The sequence below is a fragment of the Ornithorhynchus anatinus genome, chromosome 5 (genome assembly GCF_004115215.2).
Source record: "Ornithorhynchus anatinus isolate Pmale09 chromosome 5, mOrnAna1.pri.v4, whole genome shotgun sequence".
Classification (NCBI taxonomy): domain Eukaryota; kingdom Metazoa; phylum Chordata; class Mammalia; order Monotremata; family Ornithorhynchidae; genus Ornithorhynchus; species Ornithorhynchus anatinus.
Genome location: NC_041732.1, coordinates 17,023,876 through 17,046,945, shown reverse-complemented (window position 1 = coordinate 17,046,945; position 23,070 = coordinate 17,023,876). Strand labels below are relative to the sequence as shown.

General features: G+C 50.6%; 1 long non-coding RNA gene across 2 annotated transcripts; it reads right to left on the bottom strand.

Moving 5' to 3' along the window:
• Positions 1–2,507: 2,507 nt before the first annotated feature.
• LOC103166922 lies at positions 2,508–11,275 on the bottom strand. 2 transcript variants are annotated; one of them, XR_003759936.2, is made up of 5 exons: positions 11,218–11,275; positions 10,903–10,951; positions 9,917–9,961; positions 7,331–7,375; positions 2,508–2,675 (listed from the first exon to the last, which is right to left on the bottom strand). It is a non-coding gene; the product is annotated as an uncharacterized LOC103166922 (long non-coding RNA). The 2 variants fall into 2 exon arrangements; XR_003759934.1 differs by having other exon boundaries at positions 11,207–11,234.
• Between the last annotated feature and the right edge of the window lie 11,795 nt (positions 11,276–23,070).

The window sequence follows — 23,070 nt, the reverse complement described above, 5'->3', positions numbered from 1 at the left end:
GTTTAGCAATGCTAAGCTCTGCACATGAGGGCAATCTGAAATATAAACTGTCAGGTAACGTGCCAGGAGGAACCCTCAAAACACTGAACTTTGTGATGTGTTACACCGAGGAATTGTACAGGGCCCAAATAAGAGCCATTTTAATCATTTTAAATGGATTTTCCGAGCATTTTCTGTGCACGCTATTCTTGAATGGCCTGTAGAGAATTTAACTCACCAATTCAAGGAAAATATATGTTTGGAAAATACAATTCATCCACGGTCATCTTCTACCTTAAAATAACAAATTCTTTCAATTGTTAGCTAGCACCTCATTTGGCCTGTTTTCAGATTTCCTCTGGTTTTCGACTCCTGCATTAGGACTCTGGTCTTTCTCATTGTGTTCCCCACAAATTGGATAGCTTGAGGGAAAAGTTGGTTACCACCTGCAGAATCTCTTTGAACTTCAGCTTCACTTCTTGGTCCTTTCCAATAGCTCCTTCTGCTATTCTTTTTAATGAAATTTCTTTAGCACTTATTATGCTTTGGGCACTGTACTCAGAGCAGGGGTAGATACAAGCTAATCAGGTTAGACAGAGTCCTTGTCCTACATGGGGCTCATAGTCTTCACCCCCACTTTACAGATGAGCTACCCGAGGCCCAGAGAACTGAAGCGACTTGCCCAAAGTCACACAGCGGTCACGTGATGGAGTCAGAATTAGAATCCAGGTTCTCTGACTCCCAGGGCTGTGGTCTTTCCACTAGGGCGAACCGCTCTAGGCTAATCAGGTTGGAGACAGTCCTGTCCCACGTGGTGCTCAAGTCTTAATGCCCATTTTACAGATGAGGTGACTGAGGCAGAGAGGTGAAGGGACTTGCCCAAGGCCTTACAGCTCTGTGACCCGAGACCCAGGCAACAAAAGCCATTCACTCATTCAATTGAATTTGGGCACTTACTGTTTACAAAGCACTATACTAAGTGCTTGGGAGAGTACAGTACATCAATATAGTGACGCATTCGCTGCCTACATTAGCAGATGGGAATTAGACTTGGAGAGGTCACAACCTAAGAGCATAAGTGGAGGGCAAAGACTGGAGACACTTGTGAACTGGGACAAACCATCCCCTTTCCCACCCAGGAGCCTTATAAAGGGCAGAGAAGGGCCCAGCAGCCCTTGGGCTTTAAAGGCTAGTGCCTCCTGGCTCCCAGTAACCCACTTGGCTGCATGGTATGTAATTCCACTTAGTCTCCAGGGGACATAACAACCCACTTGTCTCATCCCACCCCAAGCCCATCATCCCTCACACCATTTCCCCTCCCAACTTGCCCCCCATTCCATCCCCTTACCAACTCCACGCCCACCCATCCCACTACCGCACCCACCCCACCACCCCATCCCATCCCCTGACTCCTTCTCCCACCTCATACCTCACTCCTTGCCCTCCTTTCACCCAATCCCCCTCCGATTCCTTTCCCCAACCCCTCATTCCCTCACCACTCCTTCATCACCCCCATCACACCATCCCCCTTCACCCCTCCATCCACCACCCCCTATCCAAACCCACTTGGCCCCCAAGTGAAAGAGTGGGAGAGGCTTGTGCTAGTCAAGATGGAATTGCCAGTCACAGATGGAACCATTTATCCCAACTAACGCTGGACCCTTAATTTAAGAGGAAATCAAAAAGCCAATGGACAGTCCGAATATTAGTATCCTTGATTGTCCAGAATTGAAACTACCTTCTTTAGTGGATGGACAAATGGAATGACCATTCAATTTTTCTTTCTCCACCCCACCCCCAACACACAATGCATCATGCTCTAAGGTTGACACATGATCTCTCCATGCCCTGCCCAGCAGGGATCTTGTGATTAAAGGAGTGGGAATAGGAATCAAATTTCCACATTACTGTGATTATTATGCACCCCCCAGGATTGAACTGGATATTCAGCCGTCCACCCTCCCCGGTGGCCAAGTGCGTCATTTGGGGACCATAGAAGACCCAAGTGGGTTACTGGGGTCCATGGAGATAACACCTCCAGGGCCTCAGTAACCCCCACATGGCCCCCGGGGGTCCCAAATAAACCACTTTGGCCAATCGGAGGCCCTAATTACCCATTTGTTTCCCCAGGGGTCGAAATAACTCACTTTGCCACCAGGAAAGGGAAACAACCTACGTCAGCCCTAGTGGGCCCAGATAATTCACTTGGGCCCCAGGGCCCTCCCCCAATAAACCATTTGGGTCCCTGAGGGCCTATATGCCCCACTTGGAACTCTGGGGTCCCTATAAACCCTCTTTACCCTCTGAGGCCCCCTAATAAAATTACCCACTTTGGGTCACTGTTGGCTCCAATAATGCCCTGCCCCCCCACCCGCCACTGGTGCCCCAGTGACCTACTTTGATCCGTGGGGGGCTCCAATAATCTACTTCACCCATGGGGGCCCCAAATAGCCCACTTAACAGCAAGAACTCGGGTGTTTAACATACCAATAAAGAACAGAACCAGAGAAGAAAAACCAACACAAAAATGCCCAAAACTTCGCAATCCTATGTTTTTTTCCCTGGTGGCGACAATGAAATTCGATTCAGTCCAATTTGGACTGTGAGACCTGAGTGGGATGGGGACTGGGACTTCGACCCATCTGATTTTCTTGTGTCCACGCCAGGAAGTGACACGGGTAAGAGCTGAATAAATCCTGGGAGGGGAAGAAAAAAAAAACTGAGATGAACCCAACTATATATCAGCGTTTAAAACATGACGTGAAAGTACCAAGAGGACATAATAGAGGAAGTAATTGGATTTTTCGATTTCCTTTAAGATGAAATCAAAAAGCTAATGGACAGTCTGCCTATAAATATCCTTGGTCATTCAGGCACGAAACTAGCTTCCTTAATGGATAGACCAAGGAATCACAATCCAGTTTTATCCCCTTTCTTTTCTCCACCTGTATTGCATCCTGCCCTGGCGTACACACATGATCATTCCCTGAGCCCCATCGGGCCACATTCCCTGTCCCACAGGGATCCCATGATTTTAAGGAGGAGAGGGAAAAGGAATTGAATTTCCATTCTACTAGAATTATTACGGCCCCCGTGGAGTCAAACTGGCCTCCATTGGGGCCCCCGGTGTCCCACAGTCTGCTTGGGCTCCTAAGAGCACCCAAATGATAATAATAATAATAATAATAATAATGAGATCTGTTAAGCACTTACTACATGCTGAGCACTGTTCTAAGCACTGGGGTAGATAACAAGGTAATCAGGTTGTCCCGTATTGGGCTCACAATCTTAATCTCCATTTTACAGTTGAGGTAACAGGCACAGTGCCCAAGGTCACACAGCAGACAAGTGGCAGAGACGGGATTCGAGCCCACGTCCTCTGACTCCCAAGCCCGTGCTCTCGCCACTAGACCAAGCTACCAAAAACCTTCCTGGATGCCTGACAAACCCACCTGGGCCCCTAGGGGCCCCCAATATTTATTTGGGCATCTAGGGGTCCCTAATAACCTCCTCGGGTTATGCGCCTAGTCCCCCAGGAGACCAAATAACCCTGGGGGCCCCAGATTCCCACTTTGGCCAGGTGCTGGGAGTGAAGGGAGGAAGGGCTAGTGACTCACATCCACCACCCCTGCCTCCTCCTCCTCCTCTGGGGAGAGAGCAGTAGAGCCTGGATCATGGGTCTGATGGAAGCCAGGTGTCACTGGAGTTTCTTCATCAGTCCTGCCTGAAACCCACCTGGAGTTGTGGAACCGGGCCTTAGACACATGTAGATTAGTGAACCTAAGCACCCTTGTTCCCCTTTCCTGCCCTCTGAGGTCCTCCTCTGTGGCTAAATTCATTCAATAGTATTTATTGAGCACTTACTACGTGCAGAGCACTGTACTAACCGCTTAGAATGTGCAATTTGGCAACAGATAGAGACGATCCCTGCCCAGTGACTGCTCACACCCTTCAGGCTCCCACCGATTCAGTTGTCTCAGAGACGGAGAGCAAGGAGTAGGAGATTGCAGACATTTATTTTTTTTTGCAAACACTTCCTCCTACCCCACAGTCAGTTCTATCTGACTGTGTGCAGAGCACTGTACTGAAACACTCCTTGCTCACAACAAGCTTATAGTCTAGAGGGGGAAACAGACATTAATAGAAATAAATGACTTACAGATAACGTACCCAAGTGGTGTGGGGCTGGGAGGGAGTGAGGAAGGGAGCAAGTCAGGGTGACACAAAAGAGTGGGAAAAGAGGAACGGGAGGGCTTACTCAGGGAAGGCCTCTGGGAGGAGATGTGCCTTCAGGTATTTGAAAGGCAGAGAGGGTAATCGTCTGTCGGCTGTGAGGAGGGAGGGTGTTCCGGGACAGAAGTGGAATGTTGATAAGAGGTCAGGGGCAAGATGGATGAGCTCGAGGTATGGTGAGAAGGAGAACTTATTAGAGGAACAAAGTTTGTGGGCAGGGTTATAGTAGCAGAGTAGTGAGGTGAGGTAGGAAGGGGCAAAGTGATTGAGTGCTTTAAAGCCACTGGTGAGGAATTTGATGTGGAGAAGGATGGGCGGCCATTGGAGGTTCTTGAGGAGAGGGGGAACATGGCCTGAATGTTTTTATATAAAAATGGTCTGGGAAGCCAACTGAAATGTGGACTGGAGGGGGAGAGACAGGTGGCTGAAAGGTCAGCAAGGAGGCTGATCCAGTAATCAAGGGAGGAGAGGAAAAGTCATCGACTTAGTGAATAGAGCACAGGCCTGGGAGTCAGAAGGATCTGGATTCTGGCTCCACCATATGTCTGCAGTGTGACTTAGGGAAAGTCACTTCACTGGGCCTCAGTTTCCTCATCTGTCAAGTGGGGATTAAGAGTGTCAGCCCCATGTGCGACAGGGACTGTGTCCAACCTGATTCATTTGCATCTACCCCAGTGCATAGAACAGTGTTTGGCCCATAGTAAGCACATAATAATAATAATACTAGTACTTGTTAACACTGTGGTAGCAGTTTGGATACAGAGGAAAGGGAGGATTTCAGTGATGGTGTGAGGAATCGAGGATAATGCCAAAGTTACGGGCCTGTGAGACGGGAAGGATGGTGATGCCGTTTACAGCGATGGGGTACGACGCATGGCATAGTGGATAGAGCACGGGCCTGGGAGTCAGAAGTCATGGTTTCTCATCCCAGCTCTGCCGCTTGTCTGCTGGGTGACCTTGGACAAGTCACTTTACTTCTCTGTGCCTCAGTTACCTCATCTGTAAAATGGGGATTGAGGCTGTGAGCCCCATGAGGGACAAAGGACTGTGTCCAACCCAATTTGCTTGTGTCCACCCCAGTGCTTAGTACAGTGCCTGGCACACAGAAGGAGCATGACTTACTGGAAAGAGCCCGGGCTTGGGAGTCAGAGGTCATGGGTTCTAATCCCGGCTCTGCCGTTTGTCAGCTGTGTGACCAAGTCACTTAACTTCTCTGTGCCTCAGTTCCCTTATCTGTAAAATGGGGATGAAGACTATGAGCCCTAACTGGCACAACCTGATTACCTTGTATCTACCCCAGTGTGTAGAACAGTGCTTGGCACATAATAAGCACTTAACAAATACCAACTTAAATACCATAATTATTATTATTATTATTGTAAGAAGTTCTGTTTTAGACACATTCAGTTTGAGTTAAGGGGAGAAGTGTATAGACAGACCATGCTCAAGTAGGCTGCTTCACTCTACCCTAAACAAGTGCCAAACAGCACCTCAGATCCAACTGTGTTACTCCAGAAATGGTTTGTGCTCAACGGACTGGAGGTCCAGCACAGCTACGTATGGGATAATGCAGCATCTAATACTATGCCTGGTTTGTCCTCCCCATCCACACCCCTGTTGACTCACATGGAGTCCACTCAACCCTTCTCAGAGAGGAGGCTTCGCTCACATGGCTTCAACTATCATCGCTACGCCGAAGACACCCAAATCTCCATCTCTTCCCCTGTTCTCTCCCCCTCCCTTCAGGCTCGTATCTCCTCCTGCCTCCAGGACGTCTCCACCAGGATGTCTGCCCGCCACCTAAAACTCAACATGCCCCAAACTGAGCTCCTTATCTTCCCTCCCAAACCCTGTCCTCTTCTTGACTTCCCTGTCACCGTGGACGGTACGACCATCCTTTCCGTCTCTCAGGCCCGCAACCTTGGTGTCATCCTTGACTCGGCTCTCTCATTCACCCCACACATCCGATCCATCACCAAGGCCTGCTGGTCTCACCTTTATGATATCACCAAGATCCGCCCTTTCCTCTCCATCCAAACAGCTATCGTACTGGTACAAGCTCTCATAATATTCCAGCTGGATTATTGTGTCAGCCTTCTCTCTGACCTCCCTTCCTCCTGTCTCTCCCCGCTCCAGTCTACTCTTCATTCCGCTGTCCGGATCATCTTCCTGCAGAAACGCTCTGGGCATGTCACTCCCCTCCTTAAAAACGTCCAGCGGTTGCCCATCAACCTCCGCACGAAACAAAAACTTCTCCCTTTGGGCTTCAAGGCTCTCCATCACCTTGCCCCCTCCTACCTCACCTCCCTTCTCTCTTTCTACTGCCCACCCCGCACACTCCACTCCTCTGCTGCTGACCTCCTCACTGTCCCCCGTTGACACCTATCCCGCCGTCGACCTCTGGCCCACGTCCTACCACTGTCCTGGAATGCCCTCCCTCCTCAGCTCCACCAAACTCTCTTCCCTACTTCAAAGTCCTACTGAGAGCTTACCTCCTCCAAGAGGCCTTCCCAGACTGAGCTTCCCCTTTTCCCTCTGCTCCCTCAGCTCCCTCTCTGCTCCCCCTCCGCCCTCTGCTCCCTCTCCCTTCACCTCCCCTCAGCTAAGCCCCCTTTCCCTCTGCTCCTCCCCCCTCTCCCTTCCCCTCCCCTCAGTACTGTGCTCATTTGTATATATTTTTATTACCCTATTTATTTTGTTAATGAGGTGTACATCTCCTTGATTCTATTTATCATGATTATGTTGTCTTGTTTTTGTCCGTCTGTCTCCCCTGATTAGACTGTAAGCCCCTTATTGGGCAGGTATTGTCTCTATCTGTTGCCAAATTGTATATTCCAAGCACTTAGTACAGTGGCCTGCACATAGTAAGCACGCAATAAATGCTATTCACTGAATGAAGAAATGGGGTGGGCAAACTGATGGACACTATCCTTTCACCTTCAGCAGTAACAGAAGGATTTCCTCTCTGGGAGAAGAGGATGGACACAGTGACCCGGAGACACACACGCTTTGTTTTCCTTTCCAGCCCATCCAGGCACTTAGGTCCACCCACCAAGCACTGAAGCATTCAACCCACAACAATTAGGTACATATCCTAATACTCAGATCCTTCCCTTACCTGTATCGTCTCATCTGCGCTTTCCCCATTAAACTGATGCTGGACCTATAAGATTGAAAGGGAACTATGTTAGAATGCAGAAGGGGCACATCTGAAGGTGTAAGCAAAGGGAACACCACAATGAAAGCAGAGAAGCGGGGACAGGTGTGTTCAAGTGGTGAATCAGGGCTGCGGGGAATATGTCTGCTAATTCTGTCGCATTGTACTCCCACAAGCACCCAGTACAGTGCTCTAAATTTAGTAGGCACTCAAATACCATTTATCGACTGCAGGACAGAAGTGTCTAAGAACTTCCACAGCCAGCGAGATGCCGGATAATGAAGAGGCAGTTTGAGTGGGCAGGAACCTTTTGAGATGGATTATTAGGCCCTTCACCCTGGGCATAAATGAGGTCAGGATAGGTGAGGGATACCTCCACAGGAGGCCCTTGTGGAAATTACCTAGCCTAGAAGAGCTCCCAGCTAGTAAGCCAGAAAGCACCTAGCCAGCTATGCTCTAAACACTAGACTCTCCTAACCAACTCCCTCAGAATTAGCCTCTGTCAGGCACAGAGGGGTTCCAGCTCTGGAGTGGTTGAGACTGTGCATGTTGACCCTGTTTTGTCAGGAGTGTGGGTTCAAGGAGGATTGGCCCATCTATAGAAGTAAAGGCCCTGGGTCTTCTCAGCCCCATAGTCAAGTCTGACAGAGCCAGTTCCCTCCACAGAGCCTTAGCCCCAATTTGCAGAACCAGCCCCAGTGCTGAGGATGACAGGCCCCTCTGCTCACCTCCTCCTCATCCCCCAGTAACTCCTAGTCATCCACACAGGCCCCCATCACCTTCCCTTATCCCTCTCCATGGCAATCCAGTGCTCTGGGTCTTCACCGAAGGGGGAACAGTCCTTATGGCCAGGAAGGATGGTGAGAAGCTTCTGGGAGGAGGAGAAGTGAGCTGGTCCCTGTTTTCCCATCATCAGAATCCCTTGGACATCCACCTCCGGATGGGTTAGGAAGCCCCTAAAAGCTCCAGCCTGCTCCCTGGGCCTCACTTGGCCTACATCCTCCTACCTGCAACTCCCACCCCCCATCCACATAGTGGACATACCAGTGATCTCCCAAATCTTCCAAAGCCCAACTGTTTCTTCTCCAACAAGATTTCCTTGACTAAAACTCTCATTCCCCCCAACCTCACCCCACACACTATTTTCCCTTCCAACTCACCTATGCACTTAAGCCCATGCACCAAGCACTAGCCACCCACAGCAATTAGGTACATATCCTTACATTCGGATCCTTCCCTTACCTCTATTGTATCATCTGTGTCCTCCCCCTTAAACTGAGACCGGGCCTATAAGATGGAAAGGATGTAGAATGTGCAAGACAAGCATAACTGAAGGTGTAAGGGAAGGAGACACCATAATGAGCGGAAAAGCAGGGACAGGTGTGCTGAGGTGATGAGTCAGGGCTGCAGGGAACATGGCTAATTCTGTTGCACTGTACTCTCCCAAGCACTTAGACCAGTGCCCTGCACATAGTATGCACTCAGCTACCCCTAAATGATGACAGGAGGAAGTAACTCAGAACTTCCACAGCCAGAGAGAGAGGCTGGAGAACAAAGAGGAAGTTTGGCTAGGAAGTCTTTTGAAATAGAGCATTAGACCCTTCACCGACTCCCCTCTCCTCCTCCCCTAATGAAGACATGAGTGAAGTCAGGATACGTGACAGAAAAGTCCAGCCAAGAGGCCCTTGGGAGACTTTACTTGGGCCAAAAAGGGCTTCCAGCTAGTTAGTAAGCACCTAGCCAGCTACACTCTTAACACTAGACTCCCCTCACCACCCACCTCACTGACTCCTCTCAGTCCCAGAGGGGCTCCTGCTCTGCAGAGGCTGAGGATGTGCAGAGTGAGCCTGTCAACAGGACTGTGGGTTCAGGGAGGATTGACCCATCTATAAAATTAAGGGCCTAGGTCCACAGTCAAATCCTACAGAACCAATTCCCTCCACAGAGCCTTAGCACCAGTCTACAGAACCAGTCCCAGTGCTGCAAGAGTGACAGGCCCCATCTATGCTCCTCCTCTTCCCCCAGCCAGTAACCCTCAATCATCCACACATACCCCCCACCCCTGCTTAGAGATGAAAGCTCAGCTCCTGATTCTCCCTCTCCATGAGAATCAGCTGCTCTGGGTCTTCACCAAAGGGGAAACAATCATCATGGCCAGGAAGGATAGTGAGATGCTTCTAGGAGAAGTGAGCTGGTTCACCTCTTTCCATCAGCAGGACCCCTGGGACATCCACCTCTGGATGGCTCTGAGCTGGGTTTAGGAAGCTCCTGAAAGCTCCAGCCCAATCGTTGTGTCTCATCTGAACCACATCCTCCCACCCCTCACCTACATAGCGGTCTCCCAAAAACTTTAAAAGCCTTACTGAAATTGTTCTTCCCCATCAGCCCTTTCCTGACTAAAGCTTTCATTTCCGCCGACCCCTAATCCACACACACACACACACACCATTTTCCCTTCCAACTCATCCATTTACTTAGTCCCAAGTACTAAATTATTCACTCCACAGAAGTTAGGTACACCTCCTTCTACTCAGATCTGACCATTACCTGAATTGTATCATCTGAGTCCTCCCCCTTAAACTGATGCTGGACCTATAAGATGGAAAATGACTATGTTAGAATGTGCAAGATGAGAATATCTGAAGGTGTAAGTGGAGATACCATAATGAGAAGAGAGAAGTGGGGACAGGTGTGCTGAAGTGGTGACTCATGGTTGCAAGGAATTTGACTGCTAATTCTGTTGTACTGCGTTCTCCCAGACACTTAGTACGGTGTTGTGCACATCATTTCTGATCTCTCAACCTCCTGAATATCCCCACTTCAGTCTATGCTTCATTCTGCTGCCTGGTTTATCTTTCTACAGAAATGTCTGGGCATGTCACTCCTCTCCTCAAAAATCTCCAGTGGTTGCCTATCAACCTTACCGTGAAGCAAAAACTCCTCACTGTTGGTTTCAAAGCACTCCATCACCTGGCCCCCTCCTACCTCACCTCCTTTCTCTCCTTCTACAGCCCAGCCCACACACTCCACTCCTCATTGTGCCTCATTCTTGCCTGTCCCGCCATCAACTCCTGACCCACATCCTACCTCTGGCCTGGAATGCCCTCCCTCCTCACATCCACTGAACTAGCACACCTCCCCCCTTCAAAGCCCTAGTGAAAGCTCACCTCCTCCAGGAGGCCTTCCCAGATTGAGCCTCCCTTTTCCTCTGCTCATCCTCCCTTCCTCTACTCTACCCCCTCCCCATCCCCCAGCACTAGTTTACATAGGTACATATTTATTATTCTATTTATTAATGATGTGTATATCTGTAATTCTATTTATATTGATGCTTATCAATGCCTGTCTACTTGTTTTGTTTTGTTGTCTGTCTCCCCCCTTTCAGATTTTGAGCCCACTGTTGGGTAAAAATTATCTCTCTATTTTGTCAGATTGTATTTTCCAAGCACTCAGTAAAGTACTGTGCACACCGTAAGTACTCAATAAATACAACTGAATGAATGAATAGTAAGCACTCAATAAATACCACTGACCAATTGGAGGAAGGAAATGCTTCATAGAACTTCCACAGCCAGAGAGAGTCTAGAAAACAAAGAGGAAGTTTCAAGGGCAAAGAAGCCATCTGAGATGGAGTGTTAGGCCCTTCACCTCACTACCCTCCCCCAACAAGGTGTATCTGAAATCTGGAAAGATGAGAGATGATACTCCCTCAGAAAAGCCCTGCAGGGAGGCCTTTGGGGAAACTAGCTAGCCTAGAAGAGCTCCCAGTTAGCAACCAGATACAAGATCCCTTAGAACTCACCACCTTCCCCACCCCCCTTTGTCACCTAAACTCACCAGATACCTACACTAATACAAACACTTTGAAGAAGGTGAGAGCCTGGAGGATTATATAGGGCAGGGTGTGTGGGGGAGGGAGGGGGGTGGTACTGGAAGTCACTATTTTCCCCGAATGGAAGCAGCTGGGGTAGAGGTCAGGTGTTCAGGGAGGCAGCCTCAGTGACATCATAGGAGAAGGAAATGGCTGTAGGAAAGTTGGATAGGATAAAATAGGATAGGTTAGGAGGGGATCTCTAGCATGAAAGGGTTTGTCCAAAGAAACACAAATTCCAAACAGCTGTCCAGTGGGTCTCAAGTCTGGCCTGACCCCCGCCCCCTCATCCTGTCCTGTCTCAGTTCCCTCCTCATAGCCCCCATGTCCAGACACTGACACTGGACCCAAGGAAAAGCCAGGACAGCCTGGCTCTTCAAATTAGAGAGACCACCACTCGTCCCCCTTCAGAGCCCTCCTAAAATCACATTTTAGTGGTCTTCCCCAACTAAGCCCTCTTGTCTTCCGTTTGTTCTCCCTTCTACATGGGCTGTGCACTTGCTATTCCCACGAGGCCATTTCTCCTCTCTCTAATTTATTTCAACATCTGTCTTCCCCTGTAGACTGTAAACTCCTTAAGGGCAGGGATTATGTCTATCAATTCTATTGCACTGTACTTTCCCAAGCACTTAGTACAGTGCTCTGCACTCAATAAATGCTAATAAATACAATCGATCGATGGCAGATTGATGAGGGCTTGGGCTTGGGAGGTCAATGGACGACCCTGAGATTGAGCCAGGCTCCGGTTCCCCCTGGGCCGCTGGAGACCTCGGCTCAGTCTAGGGGAGCCTCTTGAGTGGGAAGGGGTTAACAAAGGAAATCCCGGGGCCTAGACCTAGCCTCCCTGCCCCCCCCTTCCTGGCTACCAGCTATGTTCACACCTTGGACTCTGATCCACAGAGTCTGAAATTCTGCTCCTCTAGACTCAGCACTGTATTGATTTTGCTTTTACTTTGTGCATGCATGTTGTTTTAATTTTTCATTATTCCTGTTGTGTCTGTTTCCAGTCTATGCTCTTAAATTGTGAGCTCCAAGTCTAATTCCCATTTGTGTCACGGTGGGCGGGGAATGGGTCAGTTTATTGTTGCATTGTACTCTCCCAAGCACTTAGCACAATGCCTTGCACATGGTGAATGTTCAATAATTGCGATTGAATGAATGAATGAATCTGTGTCTTCTCTCCCAGCACTAAACTCTGGACTGTGAGCTCGTTGTGAGCAGCAATGTTTCTGTTTGTTGTTATATTGTACTCTCCCAAGCGCTTAGTACAGTGCTCTGCACTCAGTAAGCATTTAATACCATCACTACTGCTGCTGTGGCAATGCTCAAAGCCCACCTCCTCCAGGAAGCCTTCTCCGACTGACCCCACCCCGGCACTCTCTGTGGCCTCGTGCCACAAGCCCCGCTCCGGGAGTCAGGGGTCCTAGTTCCCCAGTGACCGTACATGGCCCTGGATGAGTATGTGGTCCAGATTCCCTTGGCCTGGGGTGTACAGCCCCAGCTGCCACATGAGACCCTGTGCCTAAGGCTATGGGTGACCACGAACCTGGAGTGCTGCCCGCTCTGTCCGGCTAAGGCTAACGCGCAGCCCATCCAGGCCGGCCCCCCGTCAGAACAGTGGGGGTCACTGACACTGCCCGATACTCCGGAGAACTCGCCATCCGGATGCAATGCGGGCAGCAGGGCCCCTGGTTGCTGACCCAGAGCCCTAGGCCTCCTGGAAAGGTTCCCGCCCACCGAATCCTCCTCGGCCCGACGCCCACGGGTTCCGACTACACTGCAGAAGCGAGGCCTCCCCGGCCACCACCCATTTGGCATGACTTCATTCCTTTTAAGGCAGAATGTCCAGACATAGGTGGAGCCATGCTGGGGGGGGGGCTGGAGACAGGGCAGGGGGATGTTCCCCAAGAGTCCCGCTTGCTCATACTGGGTACGACTTTAATGAAAATCACGAGCATGGTGGGAGTCGAGTCCTTTGGCGTGGCCTCAGTAGTGATCCCAATCTGGGAAGAGAGAGGAAAACCAGAGCAAAGCAGTCCTCCTCTAGACTGTGAGCTCCATGTGGGTAGGAATGTGTCTGTTATACTCTTTACTCTCCCACACGCTTAGTACAGTGCTTTGCACACATCCTGGAGGAGATGTGTCTTCGATAAGGTTTTGAAGGAGGGGAGAGTAACTGTCAGGATTAAGGAGGGAGGGTGTTCCACGCCACAGGAGGACGTGGGCCAGGGGTGGGCAACGAGACAGGTGAATCACGGCACAGTGAGAAGGTTAGCATTAGAGGAATGAAGTGTGCTGGCTGGGCTGTAGTAGGAGAGAAGTGAGGTGAAGTAGGAGGGGGCAAGGTGGTGGACTGCTTTAAAGCCAATGGTGAGGAGTTTTTGTTTGATGCAGAGGTGGATGGGCAACCCCTGGAGTTTTTCGAGGATGGGAATGACATGTCCTAAGCATTTTTGTAGAAAAAATGATCCGGGCAGCGGAGCGAAGTATGGACTGGAGTCGGGAGAGGCAGGAGGTTGGGAGGTCAGCAAGGAGGCTGATGCAGTAGTCCGGGAGGGATAGGATTTGTGATTGTATTAACGTGGTATCAGTTGGGATGGAGAGGAAAGGGCGGATATTAGCTATGTTGTGAAGGTGGAACAGACAGGATTTAGTGCTCGATTGAATATGTGGGTATGTGGGTTGAATGAGAGGGAGGAGTCAAGGATAATGCCAAGGTTACAGGCTTGTGAGACAGGAAGGATGGTGGTGCCATCTACAGTGATGGGAAAGTCAGCTGGAGGACAGGGTTTGGGTGGGAAGGTAAGGAGTTCTGTGTTGGACATGTTAATCTTGAACGTAAACCTTTTATTCACCCCTCCCTCAGCCCCACAGCATTTCTGTGCATTTCCAAAACATATTTATATTAATGTCTGTCTTCCCCTCTGGACTGTAAGCTTAATGACTTTTTTTTAAAAAATGGAATTTTGTTAAGCACTTACTATCTGCCAGGCACTGTACTAAGTGCTGGGGTAGGTACAAGCTAATCACTTTGGAAACAGTCCATGCCCCACCTGGGCTCACCATCTTGATCCCCATTTTAGTCATTCATTCATTCAATCGTATTTATTGAGTGCTTACTGTGTGCAGAGCACTGTACTACTACTAATAATAACGATGGTATTTGTTAAGCGCTGAAGTATGTGCTAGGCACTGTACTAAGCGCTGGGGTTGATGCAAGCAACTCGGGTTGGACACAGTCCCTGTCCCACGTGGGGCTCACAGTCTCAATCTCCATTTTACAGATGAGGGAACTGAGGCCCAGAGAAGTGAAGCAACTTGCCCAAGGTCACCCAGCAGACAAGTGACCACGCCGGGATTGGAACCCATGACCTTCTGATTCCCAGTCCCGTGCTCTATCCATTACGCCATGCTGCTTCTCTTAGTGCTACTAAGCACTTGGAAAGTACAATTCAGCAACAAATGGAGACGATTCCTGCCCATAACAGGCTCACAGTCCTGAAGAGGGGAGACAAGCATCAAAACAAGTAAACATCATCAATAGCAACAATATAAATAAATAGAATTATAGATACATACACATCATTAATATAGATGAATAGAATTATAAATATGTACATATATACACAAGTGCTGTGGTGGGGAAGGAGGTAGAGCAAAGGAACGAGTAGGGGCAAAGAGGAGGAGGAGTAGAGGAAAAGGGGGGCTTAGTCTGGGAAGGCCTCCTGGAGGAGGTCCTTCAGCAGGGCTCAGTCAGTCAATCTTATTTATTGAGCACTTTCACAGTGCAGAATTCTCAGCCCACAATGAGTTTGCAGTCTAAAGTCAGATGAGGTAACTGAGGCACAGAAAAGTTAAGTGACTCACCCATGCTCACACAGCAGGCAAAGCAGCAGGGCTGAGATTAGAACCTAGGTCCTCTAATTCCCAAGCTCATGCTCTTTCTACTAGCTCAGCTCAACGGGGACTGCAAACTTGTCTACCTACCCTGTTACACTGTATTTTTTCAAGTGCTTAGTATGGTGCTTTGCACACAGTAAGTGCTCAATAAATACTATCGATTGGTTGATGATTGATTATCTCCATATGCATCATTTATTTTAATATCTATCTCCTCCTCTAGGCTGTGAGCTCCATATAGGTAGGAAACATGTCTAACAATGCTGTTACATTGTACTCTCCCAAGTGCTTAATACAGTGGCTCAGTGGAAAGAGCACGGGCTTGGGAGTTAGATGGCATGAGTTCGAATCCCGGCTCTGCCACTTGTCAGCTCTGTGACTGTGGGCAAGTCACTTAACTTTTCTGTGCCTCAGTTACCTCATCTGTAAAATGGGGATTAACTATGAGCTCACGTGGGACAGCCTGATTACCCTGTATCTCCCCCAGCGCTTAGAACTGTGCTCGGCACATAGTAAGCGCTTAACAAATACCAACATTATTATTATTACAGTACTTTGCACCCAATAAGCACTCAATAAATACCCTAGATTGATTGATTGACCAGGAGTTGCCATTTATTGCCGCCGCTCTTCTACAATGCCACTGGGGAGCACTGCTAACTTCCGTTCATAGGGCATGAGCCCCTAAATAAACTCATTTAACCTTCCCACATCTCAGCCCTCCACTAGGTAGATAAGATAGCGCCCATTAAAAAAATGGGATGACAGTAGGCAAGGTTTGGCAAGGAATTTTTCTATAAACATGGTATGTTTAAGCTTTTATAGTCGCTGACAAAGAAATTAAAAAAAAAAAAATTTCTAGTTTGGACACAAGGACATTTGACTGTAGATGCTCTTTAAAGAGATCCGGCTCCTGGGCGTGCAGTAAAAGACAATCTTTCTTGAATCTGAGGGTTTTTGATGGGGGGGGATTTAAAATTATTTATTATTAATTACTCATTTCTTCATATTAATGACCATCTCCCCCTCTAGACTGTCAGCTTATTATGGGCTGGGAACGTGCCTGCTAATTCTGCTGTATTGTACTCTCCCCAAGCAGTGCTCTGCACTTGATGATAATGATAATAATAATGTTGGTATTTGTTAAGCGCTTACTATGTGCAGAGCACTGTTCTAAGCGCTGGGGTAGATACAGGGTAATCAAGTTGTCCCACGTGGGGCTCACAGTCTTCATCCCCATTTTATAGATGAGGTAACTGAGGCCCAGAAAAGTTAAGTGACTTGCCCACAGTCACGCAGTTGACAAGTGGCAGAGTCGGGATGATGATGATGAAATGTTGGTATTTGTTAAGCACTTACTATGTGCAGAGCTCTGTTCTAAGCGCTGGGGTAGACACAGGGGAATCAGGTTGCCCCACGTGGGGCTCACAGTCTTAATCCCCATTTTACAGATGAGGTAACAGAGGCACAGAGAAGTTAAGTGCTGTTAAGCGCTTGCTATGTGCAAAGCACTGTTCTAAGCGCTGGGGTAGATACGAAGTAATCAGGTTCTTGTCTGTCCGTCTCCCCCGATTAGACTGTAAGCCCGTCAAATGGCAGGGACTGTCTCTATCTGTTGCCGACTTGTTCATTCCAAGCGCTTAGTACAGTGCTCTGCACATAGTAAGCGCTCAATAAATACTATTGAATGAATGAAAGGTTGACCCAAGTGAGACTCACAGTCTCAATCCCCATTTTACAGATTCATTCAATAGTATTTATTGAGCGCTTACTTTGTGTACAGCACTGTACTAAGCGCTTGGAATGTACAATTTGGCAACAGATAGAGACAATACCTGCCAGATGAGGGAACTGAGGCACAGAGAAGTAAAGTGACTTGCCCCAGGTCACACAGCAGACACGTGGCAGAGCGGAATTAGAACCCACAACTTCTGACTGCCCAGCCCGTGCTCTTTCCACTAAGCCACGCTGCACGGAGCGCTTACTGGGTGCAGAACACTGCATTAAGCGCTTGGGAGAGGACAATCCAACAGAATTAACAGTCACGTTCCCTGCCCACAAGGAGCATCATCGATTGTCAACATAATAATTATGGTATTTGTTATGCACTTACAATGTGCCAGGCACTGTACTAAGCGCTGGAGGGAACATAAGCAGGTTTCCGCGCTTTGAAGAAGTCTCCGATGTGACTATTGTTCTGTTAATAATGTTGGTATTTGTTAAGCGCTTACTATGTGCAGAGCACTGTTCTAAGCGCTGGGGTAGACACAGGGAAATCAGGTTGTCCCATGTGGGGCTCCCAGTCTTCATCCCCATTTTACAGATGAGGTAACTGAGGCACAGAGAAGTTAAGTGACTTGCCCAAGTCACACACCTGACAAGTGGCAGAGGCGGGGTTCGAATCCATGACCTCTGACTCCAAAGCCCGTGCTCTTTCCACTGAACCACGATTATTGTTCTGTTGTCCTCTCCCAAGCGCTCAGTACAGTGCTCTGCTCACAGGAAGCACTCGATGATAATCATCATAATAAATGATGCTGTTTTGTTAAGTGCTTACTATGCGCCTCGCACTGTTCTAAGCGCTGAGGTCGATATAGAGTAATGAGGTTGTCCCACGTGGGGCTCCCAGTCTTCATCCCCATTCTCCAGGTGGGGTAACCGAGGCCCAGAGAAGTGAAGCGGCTTGCCCAAGGTCACACAGCAGACAAGTCCTCGGACTCCCAAGGCCGGGGTCTCGGCCGATGGGATGAATCGCGGCTTCGGCCCTCGGGTGATTTGTCGACCCGGAGCGGGGAGGGATTCCCCGTGCGGGGCGGAGCGTGTTGCGGAGCTAATGCGGGCTCGGTGCGGGCGGATCAGGGAAGACAGCACGGCCCGGCCCGAAGCCTGCGCTCCCCCCGCTAATAATCCTAATAAATGCGGCATTTGTTAAGCGCTTGCTATGTGCCAGGCACCGTACTAAGCGCTGGAGGACTGTCCTTTGTAGTAATAATAATGATAATGGTATTCTGTTAAGCGCTTACTATGTGCCAAGCACTGTTCTAAGCGCTGGGGTAAATACCAGGTAATCAGGTTGCCCCACGAGGGGCTCCCAGTCTTAATCCCCATTTTACAGATGAGGTCGCTGAGGCACAGAGAAGTGAAGTGACTTGCCCGAAGTCCCACAGCTGACAAGTGGTGGAGACGGGAGCCCGGGGCGAAGCCTGCGCTCCCGGGGATAATAATAATAATAATGATAATAATAATGTTGGTATTTGTTAAGCGCTTACTATGTGCAGAGCACTGTTCTAAGCGCTGGGGTAGATACAGGGTCATCAGGTTGTCCCACGTGAGGCTCACAGTCTTAATCCCCATTTTACAGATGGGGTCACTGAGGCACAGAGAAGTGAAGTGCTTTGCCCACAGTCACACAGCTGACAAGTGGCAGAGCCAGAATTCGAACTCATGCCTTCTGACTCCCAAGCCTGGGCTCTTTCCACTGAGCCACGCTGCTTCTCAATACTACTACTACTACTACTAATAATATCAAGTGTGGTATTTGTTAAGCGCTGGAGTGGAAACAAGCAAATCAGGTTGGACATAGTCCCTGTTTCCTTCCCCATTTTACAGATGAGGTCACTGAGGCCCAGAGAAGTGAATTGACTTGCCCAAGGCCACACAGCCTAGTGACAGAGCAGGAATTAAAATTCAGGTCTGTTTCCCAGGTCCTGGCGCTAAGACTAATAATTGTGGTGTTTGTTAAGTGGTTTCTATGTGCCAGGCACTGTACTAAGCGCTTGGGGGGGTAATTGGCTTGGGCATGACTGGGTTGGGGCGGCTCGGCCCGACCCCAGAAGGCGGAATTCCCCGGACCGTGGACATAAAAGAAGCCGCGGGTGGCTCAGTGGAAAGAGCCCGGGCTTGGGAGTCAGAGGTCATGGGTTCTAATCCCGACTCCGCCGCTTGTCAGCTATGTGACTTTGGGCAAGTCACTTCACTTCTCTGTGCCTCAGTCCCCTCATCTGTATAATGGGGATTAAGACTGTGAGCCCCATGTGGAACAATCTGATTACCTTGTACCCCTCCAGCGCTTAAAACAGTGTAAGCACTGTTAAGTTAAGCATAGTAAGCGCTTAACAAATGCCATTATTATTATTATTATTATTATTAAAGTGGACTTCTCAGGGGGGACACTGAGCCTCCTACACAGCGAGGAAGGATCGGTGGGGGGAGCTGGGGGGAGGAATAATGCCGGTTGTGTGACCTTGGACAAGTCGCTTCACTTCTCTGGGCCTCAGTTCCCTCATCTGTGATATGGGGATGGAGACCGAGAGCCCACGTGGGACAGGGACCGGGACCAACCCGATTGCTCTGTGTCTACCTCTGCGCTTAGAACAGTGCTTGGCACAGCGTCAGCGCTTAACAAATACCATTATCATCCTCCTCCTCCAGGACGAAGGCTGGGTGACCCTCTGCCCGCTGGGCTGGGGCTTCCCGGGGGTCTGCCAGCGGAGGGGTCCCGGGCGATGGCTCCCGGGGTGGGCAGTATTCATTCCACAGTATTTATTGGGTATTTATTGAGCGCTTACTATGTGCAGAGCACTGGGCTAAGCTAAGGCAGTCGTTCTGGGTAGAAGCCAGTGGCCAGCAGAGCTCCCCCGCCACCCGCCCTGCCTCAAAGGAGACCCGTCCCCAGGCCCCCTGGCTCCCCTCCTGTCCTAGCCCCCTCCCCCTCCCCGACCCTCCAGTCCCCTCCCCCCATCCCCGGGCCCCTCCAGCCCCCTCCCCCCTCCACCCCGCCCCCCATTCTTCCCCGCCTCTGGGCTCCCGGCCCCCTCCCCCCATCCCCTCCCTCCAGCCCCCCCATTCTTCCCCCTTGTCGTCCCCCCCCCGCCCACCATCCCCTGTGTCCCGGTTCCCCCAGCCCCTTCCCCCAGTGTCCCCCCCCCCCCCAACACCGGGCCCGGCCGCCCCCTCCCCTCCCCCGGGAGGGGGGAGATGCGGCCCCCGCCCCCGCCGCTGCAGCCGGAGGACGAGGACGAGGAGGAGAAGGAGGAGGAGGAGGAGGGATCGCGGCGGGCGGTCCCGGTCCCCCCCCCTCCCCCCCATCCCCTCCCCCCGCGCCCCGGGCCGGGCCGGGCCGGGGGTCCTCCCGCCTTCGCCCCGCCGCTCCGGGGGGCCGATCCCGGAGCCCAGACCCCCCATCCCGGGGGCCCGGGAGCTCCCCAGGGACATGCCCGGACCCCCCACCCGGGACCCCCGGACCCCCGACCCCCGCCACCCCCCACCGCGGGCTGCGGCAGCCGCGCAGGTAAGGCCGGGCCCGGGAGGATGGGCAGGGGATGGGCAGGGGATGGGCAGGGGATGGGCAGGGGGCGGGACCCCACCCCCACCCCCTCCGGCTGGTCCTAGCCGCCGCTCCCCTCCCTCCCGAGAGCCGGAACCCCCCACCCCGACTCTCCTCGCCCGTACGCTTACTACAGGGCTGTGCACATTGTGAGCGCCCCGTGGCTCAGAGAGCGGTTGACCGATTGATGGATTGAGCTCCCGGAGGGCGGGGGACGGGTGTACCAGTGCTGCTCTATTGTCCTCTCCCGACCGCCTAGCTCAGTGCTCTGCGCACGGTAAGCGCTCCATACATTTCACCGGTTGAGCGATCGATCGAGCGATTCAGCTCCCGATGGGCAAGGGACAGTGCCTACCGACTCTACGTTGTCCTCTCCCCGGCGCTTAGTACAGTGTTCTGCTCATGGTAAGCACTCTATACATTTCATTGGTCGAGCCATTGATTGATCGATCGATTGAGCTGCCGGTCTACCAACTCTGTTAGGTTGTCCTCCCTCAAGCGCTTAGTATGCTCTCCTGCCTGCACTGAGAGCTCAATAAATAGGATCGACTGATCAATTAAGCTCCTGGTGGGCAGGGAACAGGTCTACCGACTCTGTTCTTATCCTCTCCCAAGCACTTAGGTCAGTGCAGTGCACACACTAAGCGCTCAGTAAATTGTATTGATTGATCGATTGATTGATTTAGCCCCGACAGGAAACGTGACTCAGTTTCCTGCTCAGTTCAAGCGCTGCGCTTAGTTCAGTGCTCTGCAACGCCTTAAGTGCTCAATAAATATTTGATTGATTGATGGTGCCCAAGACCATGAAGACCCAGATTCCAGGCAGGGGCACGGATGTCCTTATGCTGGGGCTGGGCATAGGAGGGTGTTGGCACATCGAAGAAGGGGGCAGGAGTGGGGAGGAGCTGGGGTGCTGTTGTTGGTGTGTGTGTGTAGTGGTGAGGCTTAGTGGCTACACAAGGGAGTCAGAAGGACCTGGTTTCTAATCCCGGCTCTGCCACTTGTCTGCTGTGTGACATTGCAGAAATCACTTAACTTCTCTGTGCCTCGGTTACCTCATCTGTAAAACAGGGATGAAGACTGTGAGCCCCAAGTGGGCCAGGGTCTGTGTCCGACCTGATTAGCTCATATCTATCCCGGCGCTTAGAACACATAGTAAGCGCTTGCCAAATACCATCATTAATACTATTATTATTATGCACGTGTGGAGGCGTGAGGGAGAGGATGTGGCTACCTGGAGCTCACTTGGGACTGGTCCCAGGATCGCAGTCCGAAGGCCCGGATCCAGAGGGAAGGGTTCGATCGTTTCCCCCCGGGGTCCGTAGGCTGTTGGCCTGAGTCCGTTTGGTAGGCTGTGTGGGCTGGGTTTCTGTTAAGATCTCCAGATCGCTCAAGGTAAAAGAGAAAGTCACGAGAAGGAAGCTTTATTTTCTCAAAAGTTAGCTTTGCGGTAGATCTGCCTTCGAAAATGGCGGTGAAAATGCAGCTGAGATCGGATGTGGTGTTTGCACACCTTTAAGAGCTTCATCTCTCTGGCCGTGAACCAAGGTAATGGTATGAGCGGGTGAAACGGACATTTCCAGGCAAACGAACGTTACTTTATTTAACGTTTTAAGTAACGGGGCTTAGCGGGCTGCGCGTGGAATGTGACTCTGGATCTTTTTCTTTGCGGAACTGTCTCCAGGGAGTTATCTTTGTGCATCTGTCTGTGTGCCGATGTGTCTGTGTACAACTCTGTCTGTGCATCTCTGCGTGCAACCGTGCCCGTGTGCAATGGTGTGCATCTTATCTGGATGTAACTATGTGCATCTGTGTACAACTGTGTGCAACCGTGTCTGAGGAATGGTGTCAGTGTGCAACTGTGTCAGTGTGCAACTGTATCTGGGAGCAACTGTTTCTTTGTGAAACTGTGTCTCTATGGAGCTGATTTGGTGGATCCACAGCTTTAGGAACTGTGTAACTATTCTGGGTCTGTGACACCGTGTCTTGGTGGAACTGTCCCTGTGGAACTATAGAACCGTGTCTGTGTTGAACAATTTCTGGGGAGAACCAGGTCTGGTCAGTCGTATTTACTGAGCGCTTACTGTGTACAGAGCACTGTAATAAGTGCGTGGGAGAGTACAATATAACAGTAAACAGACACATTCCCTGCCCACAACGAGCTTGCAGCCTAGACTGGGGGAGACGGACATTAATATTAAAAAAATTAATATATATGCATAAGTGCTGTGGGGTTGGGAGGGGGGAAGAACAAAGGAAGCAAGTCAGGGCGAGGCAGAAGGGAGTGGGAGACAAAGAAAGGAGGGCTTATTCAGGGAAGGCCTCTTGGAGGAGATGTGCCTTCAATAAGGGTGCGAAGCGGGGGAGAGGCATTGTTGGTCGGATTTGAGGAGGGAGGGCTCTCCGGGCCAGAGGGAGGACATGGGCCGGGGTCGGCGGCATGGGCCAGGGGTCGGCGGTGAGAGAGACGAGATGGAGGTAAAGTGAGAAGGTCGGCATTAGAGGAGCAAAGCGTGCGGGCTGGGTTGTAGCAGGAGAATAGCGAGGGGAGGAAGGAGGGGTCAAAGTGATAGAGTGCTTTAAAGCAAAAGGTGAGGAGCTTTT